This window comes from Nicotiana tabacum, chromosome 5, assembly GCF_000715075.1.
Source record: "Nicotiana tabacum cultivar K326 chromosome 5, ASM71507v2, whole genome shotgun sequence".
Classification (NCBI taxonomy): Eukaryota; Viridiplantae; Streptophyta; class Magnoliopsida; order Solanales; family Solanaceae; genus Nicotiana; species Nicotiana tabacum.
The window spans coordinates 6,369,862-6,394,746 of NC_134084.1; the positions used below are offsets into that span (position 1 = coordinate 6,369,862).

At 38.4% G+C, this 24,885-nt stretch overlaps 2 long non-coding RNA genes across 3 annotated transcripts; both read right to left on the reverse strand.

The window, feature by feature from the left end:
* Positions 1–332: 332 nt before the first annotated feature.
* LOC142181091 (uncharacterized) lies at positions 333–12,494 on the reverse strand. 2 transcript variants are annotated; one of them, XR_012709364.1, is made up of 3 exons: positions 12,015–12,490; positions 4,089–4,401; positions 3,637–4,002 (listed from the first exon to the last, which is right to left on the reverse strand). It is a non-coding gene; the product is annotated as an uncharacterized LOC142181091 (long non-coding RNA). The 2 variants fall into 2 exon arrangements; XR_012709365.1 differs by lacking the exons at positions 3,637–4,002; positions 4,089–4,401 and adding an exon at positions 333–676 and having other exon boundaries at positions 12,015–12,494.
* An 8,029-nt stretch (positions 12,495–20,523) lies between these two features.
* LOC107777036 (uncharacterized) lies at positions 20,524–23,868 on the reverse strand. The gene is made up of 2 exons (XR_001646118.2): positions 23,424–23,868; positions 20,524–20,780 (listed from the first exon to the last, which is right to left on the reverse strand). It is a non-coding gene; the product is annotated as an uncharacterized LOC107777036 (long non-coding RNA).
* Between the last annotated feature and the right edge of the window lie 1,017 nt (positions 23,869–24,885).

Sequence of the window (24,885 nt, forward strand, 5' to 3'; positions counted from 1 at the left end):
TAGTCATGTATTGTCTAGCACTTAGTCCTAGCAAGGGTATGATTCACTTTCGCGCAAGATATCTATTTATCTCTTGTGTATTGACCTAGCAACAACCTAAATATTAGACTATCTTGACAGATCTTTATTGCTAACTTAAAGACCAAGTCTCTGAGGAGGTAGAGCTGTAATGAGAGATTATTTTATGGAAAGTGTCACGCCCCAACCTTGGGAGGCGCGACCGGCGCTCAATCGAGTGAACCCAACTGAGCAAACCTTTATAACACTTTCTACCCAACTCAATATGATTAAGGGAACCATACTTTTGTTTATTTAGATATTAGGAGAGATCATACATTCAACACTGATAGTCCATTTTATATCATAAACCTTAAACCGTGGTTATATTCCCAAAACATCATATAGTTTACAGTTTAGAGGAAATAGGAGTTCAGAATTACAACATGGTTTAGTGACCCATCCAACCCGAACATAACCCACACAAACGTCTACGGAGCCTCTAAGGGTACAAAAGATAGTTATGACAATGCCGGCAACAAGGCCCAGCTATACCTCAAAAGTGGAAATTACAACAAAAGATGTACAACATAACCCATTGAAGGAAAAGGGGCTCACCAAGACTTTGATGGGAAGATACTCCGCTACGCGCGATCGTCATTGTCCGCTATAGAGCCACCTACACTCATTCAAAAATGTAGCGCCCCCGGCAAAAGGGATGTTAGTACCATGGAATAGTACTAGTATGTATAACTAAACAACATTTCATTAGAAAGAACTATCATGCAAGAACAAGGAAATCACAAAGAATTAATCAAAGGCTTTAAACGAGCACCACATCATCACATAAAAGAATCATATAACTTTCACATAATTTCCGTAGCTTTAGGTTGGGGCCTTTAATACTGTACATCATCAGTCATATTACCACTGCTTTCTTGAGTGGAGTCCGATCACGGCCCGGTCGGCTAAGCTGCCTCACTTGAGACATATACCTCAATTATTATTTCATCTCACTTTCCGGTTTCAATTATCAACACAATGCCACCATGTGTGTAGCATGTAGTCCGATCACGGCCCGATCGGCTAGGTCGTCTTACCAAGACATTACCCTTTTCCATTAATCATCTCACTTCGATGTTTGGTTTCACATGTATTAATTCATCGGAACTTGGGGCCACAATTACCGCATCATACTTGGCACTAGGCCACATTCCATAACTCATGTTTCAAATTATTCCCATTTTCAACATTAACCTTGCCATTTAATACCATAGGCACATACAAGAGCAATTTAAGTTATAAGCATAGAGAGGAATTCATCTAGTTCGGCATAATAATCACAATGTAACCTTGACTTGAAATTTAGCCATTTTTAGCACATAGTTCATGTTCTTCACACATATCCTCAATTTTACGAAGAATAGCATATAAAACACATGGAGATGCACCTTCCACGTGAGTTCTCACAACATCAATTCATTTGATATAACAAGTACTACATCAATCAAATTTCAGACTGACAACATTTGCACGAACACCTTGGAAGTTCAATTTCTAAGAAGAGGGGATTTTAGCCGTACATACCTCAATAGAGCTTTCCTTAAATCCTTACAATAAATTTCGGAATTTCCTAGCAACTTTGATCTATATTATGAGAATTACAAATTGAACCAAGACTTAGAGACATGATTAAGGTTTTAGCTCATTTGGGCGTATTATCAAACACTAAGTGTGCATTGTGATTTTAGGATCCTTTTGTGAGAGATTGTTATCATCTTACACCCCAATTTCGATCTTTTTAACTCACAACCTCCCCATACCCTATTATTATTTATGCATGCAAGAAAATCCATTCTCACACCCATGAACCCACTTGCTAATTATTCATTCTAGTGTGAATTTCAAAATTAAAGGTTAGGGCTCAAGTTCTTACCTATTGGGGTGAAGGCCTAGCAGCTTTGCTTGATAATCTTCGAGGATTTAGGAAAGGATTAAGTGGGAAACTTGATGAAGATCACTCTCTCCCTCTAGAACCTCCTCTCTCACTCTATTTCAAGTAAAATATCATAAAAAGGACCTAAGGAGGTGTTTCTAATGGGATGAGGTCGGGTTTTAAAAGTTAGAAAATAGGAGCCCCAACACACTCTGTGATCGCATAATGGACATGCGGCCCACAGAATGGACCACGAAAATGGTCCCAAAAACCTGAACAAACTGTTCGGATATGCGGCAAGAATGCGGTCTGCATACCTATTCTGTGGTCGCATAATGCACCGCAAAACTGTCCCTCGCAAAAATTCCAAGGGGATTATGCGATGACTATGCAGCCCGCATATTGATTATGCGATCGCATAATTAGCCGCATAGTTGACCTCAAAATTAACCATCAAACTGTCTGACTCTGCGGCGACTATGCGGTCTGCATAGCTATTATGTGACCGCATAATGTACCGCGGAAATGCACTTTTCTGGAAAATATTATTCCTTAACTTTTTAATGCACAGATCAGTCCAAAGGGTCCGAAATTTTCACGGGGCCTTACAGGAAGAATTAGGCAAAATACCTAGACGGCTACCTAAACTTGGATCATTTTTTTCCATAAGCTACCTCAATTGAGCCATGCACCTATTGGCTACATGAACTTATTCACTTATGTATCTATTAAATACTACTTAGTTACCTGGCCAAAACTGTGAATGCCACTTATATTAAGCGCATGAATTAGTAATTTTTTGGCTTACATGGCTTTATAACGGTATAAATAATTTTATCTCAACCCTTTTTTATAAACCACCAACATATAATTCTAAATTTTATTTTTTCTCTTTCTTCTCTCTTCGTACACCTGAAGAAAGAGCCCTAATTTCTCTCATCTTCTCTCTTTGTAAATCTGTCATAGTAGACCTACTCCCAGCATAAAGTCCTAATTTTTCACTATTAAAGCCTTAATTTTTCTCATCTTCTACGCTCTTCTTTACAACAATTATGAAGCTCAAATTTTACAATCAGATTGTGAAAACAATGGTGTGTTTATGTCTATACAGGCGTGTTGCATTGTTTCAAACATCATGGACTGATAAAAACCCAGGTCGCATGTTCTATTGCTGCCACTTAGGCAAAGTAAGTGTATTATGTTAATTTTTTTGATAAATCTTTAGACCCTCCTCAAATTGCAATTTTATTGTAGGCTCCTGGTGCATGCGAATTCTTAAGGTAGCACGATGATCAGATGTCGGAGCAAATAAGGGGAGTATTTTCAGTCTTTTGAAGAAAGTTAATACCTATGAAAAAAAGAAGGTTTAGGCAAAGTGGATAATTATTGTACTTGTTGTTTACATAATTTGGACTTGGTTTGGGGATTCTACTTAGTTTATTGTAGATTATTGGTATGTATTATGGGATGAGTCTAAGGAAATCTAGTTGAAGGGTCAATGTGATCTGCAATTTTGCCTTCTATGTGCAGATTGTGTGCTGAAAAAATGCATCGTTTAATATGAATCTTCAGATTGTATTTTATACTCTATTTTGACAGAAATTTTCAGCTTGTATTGGCTTGGTAATTCTTGATGGTAATAATTTCCAATAACAATGATAATGAATAATGACGAATACAAATCACGATTACTTAATGACAAATGCAGTAAATATATAGCTCATTATAATTAGCTCCAAAACAAACTAAACTAGTCAGCCAAGGCAGGTTACATGGACAAAATAAAGGTTTAAATTGGCCTACTAAGTCTGGCTATTTTAAACTCCTAACAACTTTGATCATAACAAAGACTTTCCAACATATACTTGTCACTTGTTCCTCTTTCATGGAGTTGTTGTTGTGTTGCTTTTTCTTGTTGACACTTTCATCTGTTGTAGTTGGGCAGTTGTTACTGCCTTTCTTCCATTCCATTTCAAGCCATGTGGTTTAAATCTAGTGTCAATATTGGTACCAGATGCACTCGTAAAAGAAGTTCCACCCATGATAAATCTTTCACTAGTTGTACCAGGCTGAAGTATCACAAATATTTTCACGTCATCAGTTCCAATTGTAAGCATCATATTCAGGTAAATTTAAAAAGTCATGGTTTACTTACACTTAGTATTGTCCTTGATGATTCAGGGTCTACATATAATCCATATCCAGTTTGTTTTTGTCTCTTTTGTCCTCTAACTCCTCCTCATACATCAGTTGGTTCTCTTACTGAAATACATGGCCCCCTGTATCCATCTTTAGAAGCACGTTTCCTTTCTCTCTTCATTCCAGCAGTAGTACCCCTCCCTATTCCTATGTCTCTTCCTCCAGCAGTAGTACCCTTCCGTATTCCATTACCTCTTCTTCCAGTTGTAGTACCCCTCCATATTCCCCTACCTCTTCCTCCAGTTGTAGTACTACCCCTCTCTAATCCCCTGCATCTTCGTAGGTATTACTTCTAACTACTTATGTGTCATGGCATATAGATGTTAGGAATGTATAGGGTAAAATTGGTTTGTAACAAATGGTCGAATGATAGTATGACATGTGGAACGAAGACAAGTAAAAGGTAAATCAAGTAACTACCACTATCAGGAATAAAAACTGCGGTTGGTATCAGATAAACCCCGAAAGAAGCCTAGTCAATTGGAGAAGTTCGAATGTTTGCCATCAGATAACATTCAATGAAAAATATTCTCTAACCTTAAATGGACAGTCGTTGCAGAGAATATTTTTGTTCATGGTCTGCTGTTACATATTCATTAATGGCTCGTTATTGTTATTTAAGTGGGGCTTGATCCTATGATCTTATTTCCCTAGGTATGACTATAAATAGCGAGCTGAGTAGCCATTATAAGACATGAAATTCTTGGCAAATCTTATGTTGTATTCTACTTTCACTCTCAATTAAAACAACTTTATTTGCTCTTTTATTATTCTCATTTCTGTCCTTGAAGACGTTATTCTCAGAGCTAGGCTTGTCATCTTATTCAATTTTAATCTCGAAGTCTTATTTTTAATCTTGTTTATTTACCATTTTACGGGTTTGGCACCCACTGTGGGGCTTATACAGTTGCGTAATTGCTTTGATCCTTGCGTTTGTTACTAACTTGTTTGATTTTTTCCTTAGAAAAATCAAAAATGACAGTTAATGATGCCAACACTGCACACAACATTGAGGGAAATGAGAATTTTCCTCAATATGAAGATTCAATTAGCGACACCCATAACAAAGGGGACGTAACAACCCTGGTTCATAAAGGGCAGTACCCCGGCCGGCTTGTACGGGAGCCAACTCTCGATGACGCGGAAGAGGAACACGTTGCGAAAATAGTAAGAATACTAAGAGAGAAATCGAAAGGCATCATGGGCCACCTCTCAAGGCAGGATCGGGTGATGACAGAGTCGAAGCAAGCGTTGTTAGGTGCTTCCAACAACACAAACGGAAGGCGCCCAGTTCTTCCCAGCGTTCCTGCAAATCAAATGACTCAAAGAGTTGATAACAATACCCAAGGGGTGAGGTCAGTTTCGATGGCGCTGGGGGGACCGATAGCAGATCTAGTAACAATAATGGTAATGATCACTTCAAATCGAGCTCATGATATTTATGAGGGAAATTAACAAATGGATGGATCAAAACTGAAGGAATTTCATGCCTGAACAGATCAGATTCCGAGTGCACCACAAGTTTTGAAGGGCCCAGATTCGAATAAATACACTCAGTTGCTGTCTAAATCAAGTGCAACACTAGAGTTAGTTTCGAAGAGGTTCAAGATGACAGACATACGAAAACACGATGGGACTTCAAACCTGCAGGAGCACATCACAACTTATACCACGGTTGTGAAAGGGAACAATTTGGCTCAATATAAGATCAAATTGGTTCTACGGAAGAAGTTTGGAGAAACCATCACAAAGGGGGCCCTGGCATGGTATTAACTCTTACTCGAGCATTCAATTGACTTTTTTGAAATGCTTACAAATTCATTCATTAAGGCCCATGCTAGGGCCAGAAATGCCCGAGCCATGAAGGCGGACATATTCAGGATCGCACAAAGTGAGTCTGAATTGTTGCGGGAATTCATGATCAGATTCAAGAAATAGAGGATGTTTCTATTGGCCGTACCATACGAGTGGGCAGCGGAGGCGTTCACAAAGGGTTTGAATTTGAGGAGCTCTGACGCCTCTCGAAAGCTGATGGAAAGCCTACTTGAATTCCAAGAGACTACATGGGCAGATTTTCATAACCTTTATGAGTCAAAAATAAGGATAGAAGACGATCAACTCGAGTTCTCGTGTTCCTGAAATTAACCAAGGGACGGGATCGAGACAAGAACCAGGATAAGTTCAAAAGCAATTTTGATGTGTACCGACGATCTTCTAAAGGTCGTTTCCTGTCATATGAGAAAACCAAAGGACGCAACAACAAAGGGTTCAGGTGCTTGAATAGGTTTGCTCCTACAGAAAAACTGACTGTGGCTGGAGCAACAGATTACTTCAAGAAAAAGAGGTACCACGGGCCCAGGATTCCACATATCCTAGGTTGTCAGATAATAATTTCAACATCAGTGTTGTGGACTTGGTATTAGCGATGAGGAATATTAAAGAAGCACGATTCTCAAAGCCAATCAGGTATGATCCCATCTAGAGGGATCCTAACTTATGGTGCGCATATCATCGGACTCAACGGCCAGAGAACTGGGGATTGATGACATCTGTTGAAGAGGTGGCCACATTATTGAATAACGGCCATCTCAGGGAGTTGTTGAGTGACCGGACCAAGAACAATTACGGTCGTATCCAGGATAATGCGAAGCCTTTGAAGATAGCAGAAGACCCCCTCGGTTGACTATCAACATGATTTTTGGAGGGAATGAAATTAATGGCATAATCTCTCAACGACCAAGAAAACTAAGATATCAGTGACCCACAACAAGTGAATCCGGGAAGTTGTAGAAGATGATATCACCTTCATGAAGGAAGACGTCGATGGACTTCTTCTGCCACATAATGATGCCCTGGTAATTTCTCTCAATGTCTTAGTTTTGAAGCTTAAGCGTATTTTGGTTGACCCAGGAAGCTCGGCGAACATCATTCAATGGAGAGTGCCGGAACAAGCAAAGTTAACTAGAAGTATCATTCCGGCAACAAAACTATTCGCTAGGTTCAACTTGACAAGTGTGATAATCCGGGGAAAGATCATGCTGCCCACGAATGCTGAAGAAGTAACCAAGACCACCTTATTTGAAGTGGTAGATGGCGACATGGGTTACAACATAATCCTCGAAAGGAATCAAGCAGATAAGAGGAGATCAAGCAGCAACAAAAGAGATGAACGCAATGTCAATTTCCAGGAGCAAAGGGAAGGAGCCCAACAAATAGCAATTATCGCAACTGACACCTTCTCCCTAGACCAATGAAGATGATAAAGGCGAGGAATCATTAGAATCCCACTAGGTGTCAAGATACTTTCAAGTACTGGAGGAGACAAATGCAACCAAGTCTACTATAGAATAACTCGAGCAAGTGGCTTTGTTCGAATAATTCTTGGAAAGGAAGTTTCACTTGGTAACATGACTCAATTCCAAACTCAGTTAAGGATTTATTAATTTCCTTAAAGCTAACGTTGATTGTTTTGCATGGTCGCACTCAGATATGGCAGGTATCCCATTAGAGGTGGTCGTGCACAAGCTAATCCTGGACCTGAACTTCCTACCGGTAAGGCAAAAGAAATGCCCGATAGCCGAGGTCAGAAGTAGGTTTGTTAAAGAAGAGGTAAATTGACTACTCGACATCGCTTCGATCCGGGAGGTAAAGAATCCCAAATGGTTAGCTAATGTAGTTATCATTCCAAGGAAGAATAACAAGTTTATAATGTGTGTAGATTATAAGGACTTAAATAAGGCTCGCCCTAAAGGCTCATTCCCATTTCCAAACATTGATCAAATAATTGATGCAACGGCCGGGTACAAGTTAATGAGTTTCCTCACTACCTACTCCGGGTACAATCAAATCAAGATGAACCTAGAGGATTAAGAAAAAACTTCGTTCATAATGAACTTTGGAAAATATTATTATAATGTGATGCCACTTGACCTAAAAACGCTGGAACCACTTATCAAAGGCTCATTAATAAGATGTTCGAGAAACATATAGGCAAAAAAATGGAAGTAAATATTGATGACATGTTAATAAAGTCTTTGAGTGTAGGTGATCATTTGAAACACCTCCAAGAAACCTTCGACATCTTGAGGAAGCATAATATAAAGCTCAACCCGGAAAAATAGGTGTTCAGGGTTGGTTACGGTAAGTTCTTGGGGCTTTTGGTCACAAAGAGGGATCGAGGTGAATCCCGATAAAATCAAAGACAACAAAGACATCCCGAAACAACTAACGAGCATAAAAGAAGTTTAGAGGCTAACTAGAAGATTAACTGCTTTAAGCAAATTTATCTTTTGATCCTCGAAAAAATATCATCGTTTCTTCTCACTTCTTAAGAAGAAGAATAATTTTGAATGGACTACAGAATGCCAACAGTTTTTAAAGATTTGAAATGGTACATATAAATCCCCCCGCTACTATCGAAATTGGGGGAAGGTGAAAATTTGCCAATATATCTAGTGGTCTTAGAAGTAGCGATGAGTGTCGTTTCAGTCCGAGAGGATGAAGGTACGCAATTTCCTATCTATTATGTCAGTAAAATATTGTCAAGAGTGAAGACTCGCTATCCACACCTTGAAAAGTTGGCCTTAGCTCTCGTAGTCACCTCTTAAAAGCTTAGGCCTTATTTTTAGTGCCACCAGATAGCTGTTGTGACAACCTTCCCCTTGAGGAATGTTCTTCACAAGCCTGAGTTGTCAGGACGGTTGGCAAAATGAGTTGTCGAAATTAGTGCGTTTGATATTGAATACAAGTCTAGGACTATGATCAAATCATAAGTTTTGATTGATTTCAGTCCCCGGTTAATGTCCATAGCCGATCAAGAGGCAGTATTAATGTTAGAAACGACATCAGGAGTTTGGACCTTGTTTATGGATGGAGCCTCTAATGAAAAGGGTCTAGGCTCGAGGTGGTTCTAACCACGCCCTCGGGGGAAACCCTGAGGAAGGCCATTAGGACAGTTCCTTTAACTAACAATGAAGCCGAGTAGGAGTCTTTGGTTGCAGGACTTGAATTGGTCCGGGGACTTGGCTCAGAGGTCATATAGATCAAATGTGATTCACAGCTGGTAGTAAAGTGAATAAGGTTCAGGCATTGCTTGCATGGAGTTCGTCGAATATCTTCGGCATGGCAAGTTGCCTGAAGACCCGAAGGCATCCCGGGCACTACATACCAAAGCGACTCGCACTGCCTCATGGACGGGCAATTATATAGGAGATTATACCAAGGCATGTAAACCGATGTCTAGGAACCTCGGAGGTGGACTACGTGATGAGAGAAGTCCAAGGAATTTGTGGGAACCATTTCACCGCTGATTTGATGGTACTAAAGCTGGTTAGGGTAGGATGTTATTGGCTTCGGATGGAACGAGTCGCAAAGACATTTGTTCATAAATACGACAAATGTCAACAATATGCGTAGTTGATACACTAACCGGCGGAACTCTTGCATTCGGTGTTATCCCCGTGGCCATTCATGAAATTGGGGATGGATATTGTTGGTCCACTGCCACCGGGTGTCGGAGAGGTAAGAAGCCTCTTAATTTTAACTGAGTACTTCACTAAATGGGTTGAAACATGTCCTTACGATAAGATCGGTGAGCGCAAAGTGGCCGACTTCCTATGGGACCACATAATCTATCGATTCTGAATCCGAAGGAAATTGTGTGCAACAATACACCACAGTTCATAGACTCAAAAGTCACAAAAATTCTCAAAAATTTGAAAATCAAGAGGAATACATCCTCACTGTACCATCTGAGCGCTAATGGACAGGCAGAGTCAACCAATAAGGTGATTATCTAAATCCTTAAAAAGAGGTTAGAAGCTGCTAAAGGCGAATGGCCCAAAGAGTTACTGGTCATGCTATGGGAGTATTGGACGACAGCAAAGTCAAGCATGGGATATATACCTCTTCTCTCGTATATGGCGCGGAAGCTCTGATACCGGTGGAAGTAGTGGAACCAACCTTATGGTTTTTCTGAGCAAACGAAGAAGCAAATAATAAGGCATTGCTGGTGAAGCTGGATTTGCTCGATGAACACATGGACTTGGCATATGTGAAGATGGTGGCTCATAAGCAAAGGATAGAGAGATACTATAATTTTAGGGCAAATCTCCATTATTTCAAAGTAGGAGACTTGGTTTTGAGGAAGGTGACTCAGAGCACTCAGGAAATCAATGCTGGGAAGCTGGGTCCAATGTGGGAAGGTCGCTATCGGGTTTCAGCTGTCACCGGTAAAAGATCATACGAGCCGGAATATCAAGATGAAGTCAAATTGCCCAACAATTAGATCGTGACTCGCCTTAAAAGGTATTACTGCTGATAGATCTATCAATACTGAAAGTATTGTCACACCTCCTTTTTACTTACACCCCCATAAAGGGGTATATAAGGGAGTTTTTTACAACTTAAAGCAACAATCGAAATGGGATTAATTATTAAAGAATCAGAGTCGCCACTTGGGATAATTTATGGTGTCCCAAGTCACCGGTTTAGAATCCCGAATCGAGGAAAGATTGACTCTGTTTTACAGTCCGCGAACACAAAAATCGGGTAAGGAATTCTGTTAACCCGTGAGAAGGTGTTAGGCATTCCCGAGTTCCGTGGTTCTAGCACGGTCGCTCAACTGTTATTATTGGCGTAATTATCCGATTTTAGAACACTTTCAAACCTATATGCATTTTTACTTTTAAACCTCTTTTATTCATTTTTAGGAATATTTCAACATTATACAAAACACGTCTTTGGATCATGCCACATGAAATACACCCGCAATCCGCGACATATTTTATTTAACGTTGTTAGGATTTGGATTTGGGTTACATGAAATGCACACCCGAGTTTAAGGAAATTAATTATTAAAATAACGCGCCTAAATCAACTACGCGTTTTTAAATTTGCGAGGGCCATGAAAAATTCGCTAAATGGCTCACCTCGATTTCTAAAAAGCAAACACATTAAAAATGAGGGTCGTGCATTTTAAGATTTTATTTGGCACGGCACTCCTTGATTCCAATTTTTAAAGAGAATCCAAACTAAATTTTGAGGGCCATAAGCTATTTTGTGTTATTTGATATGGCACACCTTCTTTTTCTTTTTTAACTAGTGGTGGGAATAAAGAATGCAACAATGCACATTCCAGACCTCTGAAACTGAATCCTTAGGAATTGGACAAAAAAGTAGTTGATATCTTGAATAACAACAATGAGATAAATAAAAAAAAATTAGAGAAAAGCTATAGGAATGGCTGGCATAAGCAATACAAAATTTTCAAATTTAAGAAAGGAAGTGGCGTTAACTTGAAACCAATTAAAAACAAATGACGAACTCATAGCGCCATAAAATATATAAAGTAACAAATTTATTTTCGTTGATCCAATTTTCCAATTTAGAGCGACGTAAAACTGTTCGACTAAACACTACCAATCAGAAAAGTTTCAACAACCGAGTCTGAAAAGAATTGGCGTCCTACGCAATTGAAAACAAAACAAAAATGGCAAACCAGCAATTTTGAGGGGGAATCGAATGTAACGTAAATGAACTGGAGAAAATTAGACAAATTGAGAGAGAAGGCAAATATGTTAAACTACCCAACAACCCATTTATTTGCTCTTCCTAATTTAATTTAACTGAACAATTGTTAATTCATAAAATAACAAGCAACTCAACATTTTTAGAGATTTTAAGCTAATTTCAAACAAAAACACAGCAAACTAACCCAACTAGCAGACTAAGTAACAGAACAAATTATAGCATATCCAACAACATTAAACAAGGAAACTCACTCAAAATGTTCAAACAACTATGTAAACGGAAATGAGAAGATCTCTATTACTGTAATTTTCTCTCAATCACATCAAAGTAGAGTAAGGAAACAGAAACGCACCAGAAAATGACCACAACCAGAAGAGGGACCCGAAGACCTCGAACGGAATCGTGAATGGCAACAGAAACTCGACCACGGGCTGGAAATCTCGAGTTGGTGTTTCGACAGGTTCTGAGGCTGTTTGATTGCGTTCCAAAATTGGAATTATTGGTCGGTTTTCATTGCTTCTCATGGCTGGTTTCCGGCGAGTTTGGGAATCAGATCGGCTCTGTGTACGTGTGTAAAAGAAGAAGGAGATACGTTGGGGAGGAGGTGTCGTTTGGTTTTGCTCAAATGCAGCACTACTGAGTTTGGGAAGGTGGCATGGCTTGTGTTGGTTTGGTGCTGCTGAAGGTTCCCGTTGATGGATGTTCTAAAGAAGTTTTGAAGAAGAAGACTTGAAAAGGAGGGTGAAGATGATGATCCGAGGGGGTGGGGGTCCTCTTTTGGCGCAGCTTTTCAGCTTTTCCAGCATTATTTTTGTTGTCCTTTTTGCTGATTTAGGCGTTCCTATATGTAGAGTCTAGGTTTAGGTTATTATTTTGTGTATTTTACCAATTAGTCCCTAGGTCTTCTGTGTTAAGTCCTTAGGGTCTTTTTTATTTATTTTTGTTCCAAAGAAGAGTCTAGAAGGGTCCTTAGGCTTAATGGACTAATCCGAATTGGGCCAAAAATTGGGCTCTAAAACTCTTAAAATTGCGATCCAACACCTTAATTGACTCATTTTAAAATAAGATAAAAATACTACACAATGCAAAAGCTAACATGAAACTATTATATATTTTTGTATTTTCAAAATTATATAAAGATAAAAATAAAGTACTATTTTTTGTATTTTTGTTTTTAAATTTATGAAAGATACATACTAAAATATTTTTTTGTAATTTTCATTTTTCTTGTAATAAAATAAAGTAAAATAGTAAAAATGAGTTGAAATAGCTATATTAGGCCTAAATTAAATATTTACGTGCTAAATATGAAAAAATATTGGGGAGGGTCAAAAATCACATGTCTACAGTTGCCCCTCTTTGGCTGGAAACGCGAAGAGCTTTCAGACAAAGAACGACTAGACAGGTTTTTTAACCCGACCCTTATTTAAGGAGACCAAAACTAAGTGAAAAGGGGAATGTGACCGAGCCCTGGTATCTGAGCTGCCTACATATCCTTGGCTATAAAGGAATCATGCCACGTGTAGTTCAGAGGTGAGTGAGATGATGGAGTATGCCGAGGTGGAGAGCCAGTCAAGGTGACGTTCTGCCGAGGTTCCGGTCCGCGGTCCTGTTATTACATCAAAAAATCACAAGATGAAAAAGACTAGCTAAGTCTGTTAACTACGAGTTATAAGATTCCTATTTATAAGTCTTTTGAAGCTTGATCTTGAGTCTTAAATGGTTTTTCATGCAGACTTTGGATTTGAACCTTGACACTTGCTAGCTGCAGGTGCTACTGCTTACTGACTTCCTTATTACACCATGAAAAAATAAAATAAGCTAGACTAAACTATGATCTATGCATTACAAGAATCCTATCTATATCTTCAAACTTGATTTCGTAATTCATGTTGCCTTGTTGACTTGTATTTTCTAGATGAAGTCCCTTTGTTGCTGACTTGAATTGTGATCTGAGACACTTTCCCTTTTCTTGAGGTGGACGCCTGATTGCTGAACTCGAATTATAATCTGGGATGCTTTCCTTTACTCTAGGTGGACGCCTGATTGCCAAAATTTGAACTGTATTCCCGTGCTCTCCAGGTGGGCGCCTGATTGCTGAACTTAAACTGTATTCCTGTGCTCTCCAAGTGAGCGCCTGATTGCTGAACTTGATCTATATTCATGTGCTCTCTAGGTGGGCACCTGATTTTTGAACTTGAACTGTATTCCCGTGCTCTCCAGGTGGGCGCCTGATTGCTGAACTTGAACTGTATTCCCGTGCTATCCAGGTGGGCGCTTGATTGCTGAACTTGAACTGTACTCCCGTGCTCTCCAGGTGGGCACCTGATTGCTGAACTTGAACTGTATTCCTGTGCTCTCCAGGTGGGCGCATGATTTCTGAACTTGAATTGTATTACCGTTCTCTCCAGTTGGGTGCCTGATTGCTGAACTTGAAATATATTCATGTGCTCTCCAGGTGGACGCCTGATTGCTGAACTTGAATTGTATTCCCGTGCTCTCCAGGTGGGCGCCTGATTGTTGAACTTTAATTGTTTTTCCCTGTTCTCCAATTGGGTGCCTGATTTCAACAAAAATAGACAAAACAAAGAAAATTTTCTGCCCCGGTTTGGTAGCTGGGCACATTTGTGAGTGTTAAACTGAATCATGTTACCAAATATTACTAAGAGTTTGAAAGTTAGGTCCCATTATCCTTGAGGGTCCTGAAAACTCCTAGTTAAATGACAGTTTTAATCTAAATTATATGTATTAAAGGTATGACTTCCGCTAAATTTTGTTATCTAAGAAGGTTTTAAAACTACGTCCCATTATCCGGGAGGGTCCTGAAAATCAAAATCAAACCTTATCTTAAGAGTGACAACTTTTACAGCTGAATTATACTTCCCTGCGATAGAACTCTTACGGCTGAATTATACCTCCCTACAACTGATCTTACGCTAAACCTTGTTATCTAATGAAAATCTTAAAGCTAGGTCTCATTATTCAGGAGGTACCTGAAAACTTCTAATTGAATCCTATCTTAAACATGCAAACTTTTAAACCAACTTATATCCCTTTGGGGTACACTTACACTAGATCTTGCTACTTACGATTGTTTTGAATTTTAAACTAGGTCCCATTTTCCCGAAGGGTCCTAAGAATTTACTGTCAAACCTGTTTGGTGCTTGCCTTTCCTTACGGAGGGTTCCTCTGAAACAATCGAAATTTTCTGCCCCTGTTTCAAATCTAAGAAAAATCTTGTCGGTTTAAAAATATGGTGGTTGGTTTGTGGCCTTGACTTTGAGGGTGATTGCTCCTTCACTTCCCATGATAACTTCGATTTCCACTCAAAGACCTTGCTTGTTTATTGACTAACCACTCTCTCTATCACCCTAATCACAGAAAATACCTCTTCTCTGTTCAGACCCAATACCCTTTATCTATTGCATTGCTCATGAACTGACATTTACCAAACCTTTGTGTCTCACATGAATCCCAAAGCATGTCAATTGCCACCCACTCAGTGCGTATGTTGTTCTTTCTTGACTTAAACCACTGGCCTTGGCCTTGAGGTCTATTTCTCCTTCACTTGCTATGATAACTTTGATTTCTGCTTGGAAGACCTTGCTTGTTTATTCACTAACCACTTTCTTTGTTAATCTTATCACAGAAAATACCTTTGATCCGTTCACCTAACACCCTCCATCTGTTGCATTGTTCATGAATTGAGATATACCAAACCTTTGTATTTCACATGGATCCCAAAGAATGTTGATTGTTACCAACTCAGTGTGCTTGTTGTTCTTTCTTGACTTATGACACTTTGATTTGCTAGCCAGATCCCGTTTTGTGCAAATGGAAAGCTGGTGGCAAATTTTGAAGTCATTTCTCACTTGTTCTGACCAAACAGACTCAGGAAGAGGAAGTAAACAAGACAACCGGAACAGAGTAAAGAACAATGGAAAGAGATGATTCCTAACAAGAAAACTACAAAGTCGAAACCTATCAGATGTGGATACCAACTCTAATAACCATGACATGCACCTATGGATATTCTATCAAGAAAGTCTAATGTTCAACTCTTGTTATACCCCCAAACCGTGAAACTGGGCTTCAATGCTCCGATTATCCAATCGGATTCACAATCCCTATTCGACTTGTAGTGCCCGAAGGGTTTTCACCATCAAGCCTATCTCATTTTGTTTTTTCTCTCAACTTATAGTCGCCTCAAGGTGCTCGTGAAGGTTCTCACCAATAAGACTCTCTCATTTTTTATTTCTCTCAGATTTCATCGCCTTACGGTGCCTGTAAGGGTTTTCACCAATAAGACTCTCTCATTTTTCATTTTCCTCGTTTGGACCGGAATGTTTCCCATTATATGATTCACCTCTACTTGCTTGCCTTGGCATCTCTCAAAGACTGATCGGAAGGTCTTTCTCTGGACCGTAATATGGGCTTTTGGATGGGGTTAGAAAGAAAGGGTATCAAAAGGCTCAAAACAAGCTCAACCGCGTTCAAAATTACAACTTTTGGAACCAGATTTTCTCACAACAACCGCAACTTCTGCCCCAATTTCTTTGCTTGGGGACTTTTGGATTTTTATTTTGATGGGACCGAACCGTGAGGCTTCCTACGTATCCTTAAAAGGAATCAGATCGAACGTAGTTCATGTCATAGGAATTACTTTGTTTGTTGTGATTTTTCTTTTCTTTTTCTTTGTCTTCTTTTCTTCTTTTTGTTTTTCTTTTTGTTGTTTTTTCCTCTCTTTTTCTTTTTTGTTCTTTTTATTTTCATTCTTTTCTTTCTCTTTTTCTCTTTGTCGTTTACTTACATTTTGCACTTGCGTTTCTGAACTTTACTACTAATTCCAAAAGAGGAGTATGAAAAAGAAATAAATAAGGCTCAAAAGGGTAACAAAGGATAAAGTGTTTAGATAGCAGAATAAAATGTCTTCGTCATTCCAATCTTCAAAGCACGCCAGATGCAAATAGCACAATTAAACAATCTAAAGAAATGACACATAATATATTTTGACTGCATTAGAATTGATAGTCATATACACACATTTGCCTTCTACATTTGCTAAATAAAAAGCACCTTTGGACAACACTCTCACTCTCACTACCACGAACGGCTCCAGTCAATTTGGGCAAACTTGCCTTTAGCTTCAACCCGATGCGGCATGATGCATTTCAATAGGGTTTCTTTATGTTTTACCTGCCCTAGTTTCACACAATTCGGGCTTGAAGTGATCTCAAAATGCCTTTACTTATTTCCCTCAAATGTCCCTATCATCTTCAAAATTGTTTTATTGCTTCATGACTAAATTGACTTTTAAAACCAGGCTGAGAATTATGCGTGCATGTCATGTCACTAGGGTCAACAAGAAAAGAACTATAAAAGAAAAGAGAACTAAACAAAAATGACTAGCAGTTACAGAAAACAGAAAATTGCATTAGACAACTGGTGAAAGGATTTGAACAACAAAACAAGAAAACTAAACTGGGGTTACAAACCTAGAACAAACCTAGACAACACTAAACGAGCTGCTATGACTAAACAACTAGGCAAAATAAAAGGATACAAGGGTTTGAGTCACAAGACAATATCCGGATTACAACCCTGGAAATAACCCGGATAATAGAAATGACAACAAAAATAAACCACCAAAACTTCTCCCTGGCTAACCAAGAAAAGAGCGTCTTTCCAATCACCAAACTCAGCATCTTAGCCACTGACTTCTGCATCAACAATACTAGGACCTTCACAAGTCTCCATCACATTATTCTTAACAAATTGCTTTTGGGTTCCATGTGCCTTCTCATTCTTAGGATCAACCTCTGATAGCGCCAAAAGCTTCGTAGTGCGTGGACCTACAAGGATCTCAGAATAATTATCATATCCCTTTTCAAAATAAATCATACCCACCATATGCGTCTCATTACGCATAGGCGATGGACCTTGGCTAGTGTCTGTTGTATCTGGATTTTGTACGACAATGTCACCTACATCAATAAGCTTCTGAATTGCTTTGTTCAGATGCCAACACTTCTCTATGTCATGCCCCGAGGCATCTAAGCAATATGCGCACCTTTGAGAAAAATCAAACTTCTTTGGAAGAGGGTTTTGCATTTTTATTTGAATCGGCTTCAACATGTCCAATTTCCTTAGCCTCTAGAACAGACTGGCATATGACTCTCCCAATGGAGTGAAGGTTTTCTTTCTCTGCAACCTCTCGTTCTTAAATGCTTGATTGGGCCGAAAACCTGATCCAAGAGGGTTTCGGTAGGCTCGTGGGGGCGAATAAGACATTTGGGGAAGTGGTGTGGGCCATCGCGAGCCTTGTGGGTGTGGAGCATATGGTGGTCCATTATGGATAGGGTACTAGGAAAGTGATGTGACTTTAGGAGTTCTGTGGAGAAAAGTAGCATTGGGGAGGGTCATCCGGTGCACAAGGATATCCATGGGGACGATGTAAGGCTGGAAGTGCTTAGCAGGAGGCCCATCGGATCATCTTTTCTATTTCTCTTTCTTCCACCCAAATTTACTCGGATGTTCTGAATGTCTTTTGTAGTATCTTTCAATGCCGAATAACTCATGATTTTGCCTGACTTGATTCTCTCTTCTACTATCTCCCCCATTTTTAACACATCATTGAAAGGCTTACCCAAGGCCGGGATGAAATGACTGAAGTAGGTGGGCCCCTAGGCTCGTAGGAAAAGCTCAACCATTTTTTTCACCAATTAGGGTACTGACTTGAGCATCTTGCTCCCTCCATCTGAGCCCAAACTCCCTAAAGCTTTCCTCTGGCTTCTTTTCCATTCTAGATAGGGAAGAGCGGTCTGGGGTAACGCCTGATTTGTATTGAAAGTATGGAACAAAATCTTGAGTCATGTCACCCAATGTAGGCCATTTACCAACATCTTGATATGCCATTCCAAAGCTGCCTCAGTCAAGCTCTCATCAAAATAAGCCATGAACAAATCATCTTTCTCGCCAACACTTCTCATTTTACTGCAAAAGACCCTCAAATGGGCTACCGGATCCCCACGCCCATCATAAAAGTTAAATTTTGGCACTTTAAATCCCGCAATCCATGCTACCCTGGTCTCCCATTCCTTGCTTGTTCTCTAAGGACTGTTCTATGCCTTTTAGCCTCCTGGTATCCCATCTCTCCCTTCTCTTCCTGTGAACTTTTCATTTTTAACATGAGGCTCATCACGCGGGCCCTACTTGTATGAGTTAGGGACCTTATGGGCAACCTTTGAGGAGTAATGTTGGGTATAATGAGCTTTGAGTGGGTGTTCATTGTCGGGGATAGTGGATGTGACAGGAAATCACTTTTGGGAAAAGATAGTTGGAGGACGAGTGATGGAGCTACTAGGGTAGTTGGGAAAGCTGTGATAAGCGGGTGGATCTGGAGAGTATGGATGATCATTTGGCATTGGGTCCGGAGTTTGGGTAAGTGCAGCATCTAGGAAGCTAGGTGGTGGCGGGGGTAGTGCCTTCCCAGTCATCCAAGCCTGATACATGTACGCCATGTGTTGTCTTAACATATTTACCTCTTCAACCAACCCATTGTCCTATTCCAACAACTGCTTCTGGGCACCGGTATCAACCAACTCAGTTCTGTTGTTGTCTCCCATTGTCTTTTGACTTTATGTTGTGGAGAAGAGTTACTACTTTATAAACCACAATCTAACTACCTTTCTGCTATGAATATAACAAAATGAAGTCATCACATTAGCGTTAGGGCATTTAACATAAGATAATCTCACTTTATGTGCAATGCACCTAGCCACAGTTATCGGTTCTAAAAGACTTCGAGGGTACGAAGGTCAGTTGGCATCATCTCAATTTGTTCATTTCAATCCTTTCTTTTCTTTGCTTTTCCAACACTTGCTTGATCATTTTCCTTCCTCTTTTTCTAATTTCACTCTTTTCTTTCCTCTTATCCCACAATTTCATCTCTTTTTCCTTTTTTCCTTTTTTTTTCTTTTCTTTTAACAGTAAAAAAATGATTCGATCGAACCCTATGTAGGTTGCCTACGTATCATGACGCCGCATGAATCAGATCTTTGCGTAGTTCTGGGAGATCGAGAATAAAGCAAACAAACTATAGTTATCTTTTTTTTTCTTTTTTACCTTAATGACTACTCTGATGAAAAAAGAGAAATAAAAGAAACAAAACCCCCCTTTTTTTTGAATTTCTAGACTTAATATTCTATAACCTATTATAAACTCAAGCTTAACGAGTAAATATTTTTGTTCTCTTTTTTTTCTTCCTTTTGAAACAAACACTCTATGGGAAATTATTAAGGAAAAAATCCTACAAGAGAAAAATATTTTTTGATTTTTGATTTTTTTTAGGAAGGAAATCTAACCAATAAACCAAAGAAAAATATTTTGAATTTTCATTTGATATCCTTGAAGAAAGATTTCAAAATGAGAAATGAAAAAGATAAACAAAAAAAAAACTGTTTTTGGATTTTAGTTTTTGATTTTCTAAGAAAGAAACCTTAAAGACAAACAAAAGATAAAGTATGTTCCTTTTTTCTTCTATGTACAATATCCTAAAGTTCTAGTGAAAATAAAAGAATATTTTTTTTATTTTTCATTAATTTCCCAAAAAATAACCTCAAAAAAATTTTTTTTTGGATTTTTGATATTAATACTTTAAAGAAAACGTTTTTAAAAAAAAAACAAAGTACTAAAAGACAATCTTTTTTTTGAATTTTTAGTCCTAATATACTAAAGGAAATATAAAAACAATTTTTTATTTTAAGTTCTAGATATTAATTGCCTAAAGGAAAAACCACCTCAAAAATATATATTTTTCATTTCTACAATTATTATTCTAAAGAAAATTACTAACGGAAATATGAAACGCAAATTTATTTTTTTTTGAATATTTGCCTTATTACACATCTTTCTTCAATACAAAGTGGGAAACACAATACCAAAAGACTCGACATTATTGTACAAAGCTAGAAGTTAAAAGACGACATAAAAAAGAACAACAGACTCAAAGCATAAAAAAGAAAAGAAAATCTTCTTTTAATCCACTCCTGAATGAGCGATCCTGACTAGATGGTCCTGGAGCTCTGCCATGCTCGAACTTCGATAAATAGACCCACATCTGTATGAGAAAACTTTAACCAATACTATGTGCGATAATAACACTCCTTATTAGACATATGCAAGGCATGATTGGGACTATTTTTTGCAAAATGACTAGAAGTGCAAAATTTGGCTAAGACCCCGCAAAGCCAAGAACCTAAGATTTACTAAGAAGACCGGACCCTATGTGGGTTGCCTACGTATCATGCCCCGAAAGACGAGAATCAGATATGCGTGGTTCGGGCAGATTGGATGCGGGCGAGAATTAAAAAAATAACTAATTTAGAGAAAACATATTTTTTGTCTTTTTCTTTATAAAAAAATGATGAGACATAGTAACTTTTTTTGGATTTTTTCTTTTTCTTTTTTTTGATTTTCTGATTTACGGAAAATGATGAAAAGGTGCGAAATCTCTTCTTTTTTTTTGAATTTTCAAGCTCTTTTTTTCTTAACAAGAATGTGACAGAAAACATAATTGGGACCCACTCGCTTTATCTTCATACTTCAACCTATATTTTTTTCTTTTTTCTTTTTTATTGGTCCGCCAAATAACCCTTTTACCCTTGAATAAATGCAACATGTGGCACATAGGATGCATCAAGATGGTCTGTTATTTTGGGTGCACCTGTCCTAGACGGACTCAACCCCTGTGTTGAGTCCCCAAAGTCAAAATGCACATGATGCAAGCAAGCGCTGCTACTAGGGATCCGGCATGAGGCTATGTTATACTAGGTTTGAAAACCTGGGTTTATCGTTATAGACCTGGTCTACCCAAACGGACAACTCGAGGGGGGGCAGCGTACCAGAAATACAGAAGCTTCACCGGCTTTGCAACTTGTCTGAACCTCGTTCTAAATTTGGCATATGACTCTAACAAAAGAGAAGCTACACGAAGCGCACCCTTCTCAGATGATTTATAAGAGTCAGAGAGAGGAGTGATTCGTAACAATTTATATACAGTTCAACCATATCAAAGCGGAAAAAGCAACGTTAAGCACATTAGGCCCAAACATGTAATAAAATAAGATAATAAATAAAGCCAAATATAACAATTCATCCAAGCTCGAATTCTTGAACCCTGAACCAGAAGTTCTAGGTTCTTTTCCCCAGCAGAGCCGCCAGAGATGTCACACCTCCTTTTTACCTACACCCCCGTAAAGTGGTATATAAGGGAGTTTTTTCTAACTTAAATTGACAATCAAAACGGGATTAATTATTAAAGAATCAGAGTCGCCACTTGGGATAATTTATGGTGTCTCAAATCACCGGTTTAGAATCCCGAATCGAGGAAAGATTGACTCTCTTTTACAGTCCGCGAATACAAAAATTGGGTAAGGAATTCTGTTAACCCGGGAGAAGGTGTTAGGCATTCCCGAGTTCCGTGGTTCTAGCACGGTTGCTCAACTGTTATTATTGGCCTAATTATCTGATTTTAGAACACTTTCAAACCTATGTGCATTTTTAATTCTAAACCGTTTTTATTCATTTTTAGGAATATATCAACGTTATACAAAACACATGTTTGGATCACGCCACTTGAAATGCACCCGCGATCCGCGACATATTTTATTTAACGTTATTAGAATTTGGATTTGGGTCACATTAAATACACACCCGAGTTTAAGGAAATTAATTATTAAAATAACGCGCCTAAAGCAACTACGCGTTTTTAAATTTGCGAGGGCCATGGAAAATTTGCTAAATGGCACACCTCGATTTCTAAAGAGCAAACACATTAAAAATGAGGGACGTGCATTTTAAGATTTTATTTGGCACGGCACGCCTCGATTCCAATTTTTAAAGAGAATCCAAACTAAATTTTCAGAGCCATAAGCTATTTTGTGTTATTTGATATGGCACACCTCCTTTTCCTTTTTTAACTAGTGGTGGGAATAAAGAATGTAACAATGCACACTCCAGACCTCTGAAACTGAATCCTTAGGAATTGAAAAAACAGCAGTTGATATCTTGAATAACAACAATGAGATAAATAAAAAAAATAGAGAAAAGCTATAGGAATGGCTGGCATAAGTAATACAAAATCTTCAAATTTAAGAAAGGAAGTGGCATTAACTTGAAACCAATTAAAAACAAATGACGAACTCACAGCGCCATAAAATATGTAAAGTAACAAATTTATCTTCGTTGAGCCGATTTTCCAATTTAGAGCGACGTAAAATTGTTCGACTAAATACTACCAATCAGAAAACTTTCAACAAACGAGTCTGAAAAGAATTGGCGCCCTACGAAATTGAAAACATAACAAAAATAGCAAACCATCAATTGTGAGGGGGAATAGAATGTAATGTAAATGAACTGGAGAAAATTAGACAAATTGAGAGAGAAGACAAATATGTTAAACTACCCAACAACCCATTTATTTGCTCTTCCTAATTTAATTTAACTGAACAATTGTTAATCCATAAAATAACAAGCAACTCAATATTTTTAGAGATTTTAAGCTAATTTCAAACAAAAATACAGCAAACTAACCAAACAAGCAGACTAATTAACAGAACAAATTATAGCATATCCAACAATATTAAACAAGGAAACTCACTCAAAATGTTCAAACAACTATGTAAACAGAAATGAGATAGATCTCTATTACTGTAATTTGCTCTCAATCACATCAAAACAAAGCAAGGAAATAGAAACACACCAGAAAATGACCACAGCCGGAACAGGGACCCGAAGACCTTGAACGGAATCGAGAATGGCAACAGAAACTCGACCACGGGCTGGAAATTTCGAGTTGGTGTTTCGACAGGTTTTGAGCCTGTTTGATTGCGTTCCAAAACTGGAATTATTGGCCAGTTTTTATGGCTTTTCAGGTCCGTTTTCCGGCGAGTTTAGGAATTCAGATCGGTTGCCTGTGTGAAAGAAAAAGGAGAGACGTTGGGGAGGGGGTGTTGTTTGGTTTTGCTCAAATGCGGCGCTACTGATTTTGTGAAGGTGGCATGGCTTGTGTTGGTTTGGTGCTGCTGAAGGTTCCCGTTGATGGGTGTTCTAAAGAAGTTCTGAAGAAGAAGACTTGAAAAGGGGGTGTGAAGAGGATGATCCGAGGGGGTGGGGGTGTCCTCTTTTGGCGTAGCTTTTCAGCTTTTCCAGCGTTATTTTTGTTGTCCTTTTTGCTGATTTAGGCGTTCCTATATGTAGAGTCTAGGTTTAGGTTATTATTTTGTGTATTTTTCCAATTAGTCCCTAGGTCTTTTTGTGTTAAGTCCTTAGGGTCTTTTATATTTGTTTTTGTTCCAAAGAAGAGTCTAGAAGGGTCCCTAGTCTTAATGGACTAATCTGAATTGGGCTCTAAAACTCTTAAAATTGTGATCCAACACCTTAATTGACTCATTTTAAAATAAGATAAAAATACTACATAATGCAAAAGCTAACATGAAACTATTATATATTTTTGTATTTTCAAATTTATATAAAGATAAAAATAAGGTACTATTTTTTGTATTTTTTTTTAAATTTATGAAAGATACATACTACAATATTTTTTGTAATTTTTGTTTTTCTTGTAATAAAATAAAGTAAAAGAGTAAAAATGAGTTGAAATAGCTATATTAGGCCTAAATTAAATATTTACGTGCTAAATAAAAACAAATCTTGGGGAGGGTCAAAAATCACATGTCTACAGTATGTGCTGCACTTTTTTCCCTTTGACCGTTTTTTGTCCCAGTCAGGTTTTTATGGAAAGGTTTTTAACAAGGTAGCAATGAAACGCATACTATGAGAGGAGCAACATTGGCAATGTTAAGACCTTTAAATGACAAGACATTGAAATCATATACCACTATGGGATGGTTAAATAATCTTTGGCTCGATGGCAAGTTCCTAATGGGAAACAAAACTTTCCATCGAACCAATGACTATTTAACCGCTCACAAGTTGTTTCTACCAACGAATCAAGACTTCCAGTGTTCTAGTTCGCATACTTTGTATTCGAACACTGGAAGGGGAATAATATTAGATACAGTAACATGAATAACAACAACAACAACAAGCCCAGTATTTTTTCACAAGTGGGGTTTGGGGAGGGTTAGATGTATCAGCCTTACCCCTATCCTAGAAGGACAGAGAGGTTGTTTCCGATACAGCAACATGAATGCCACAAAAAA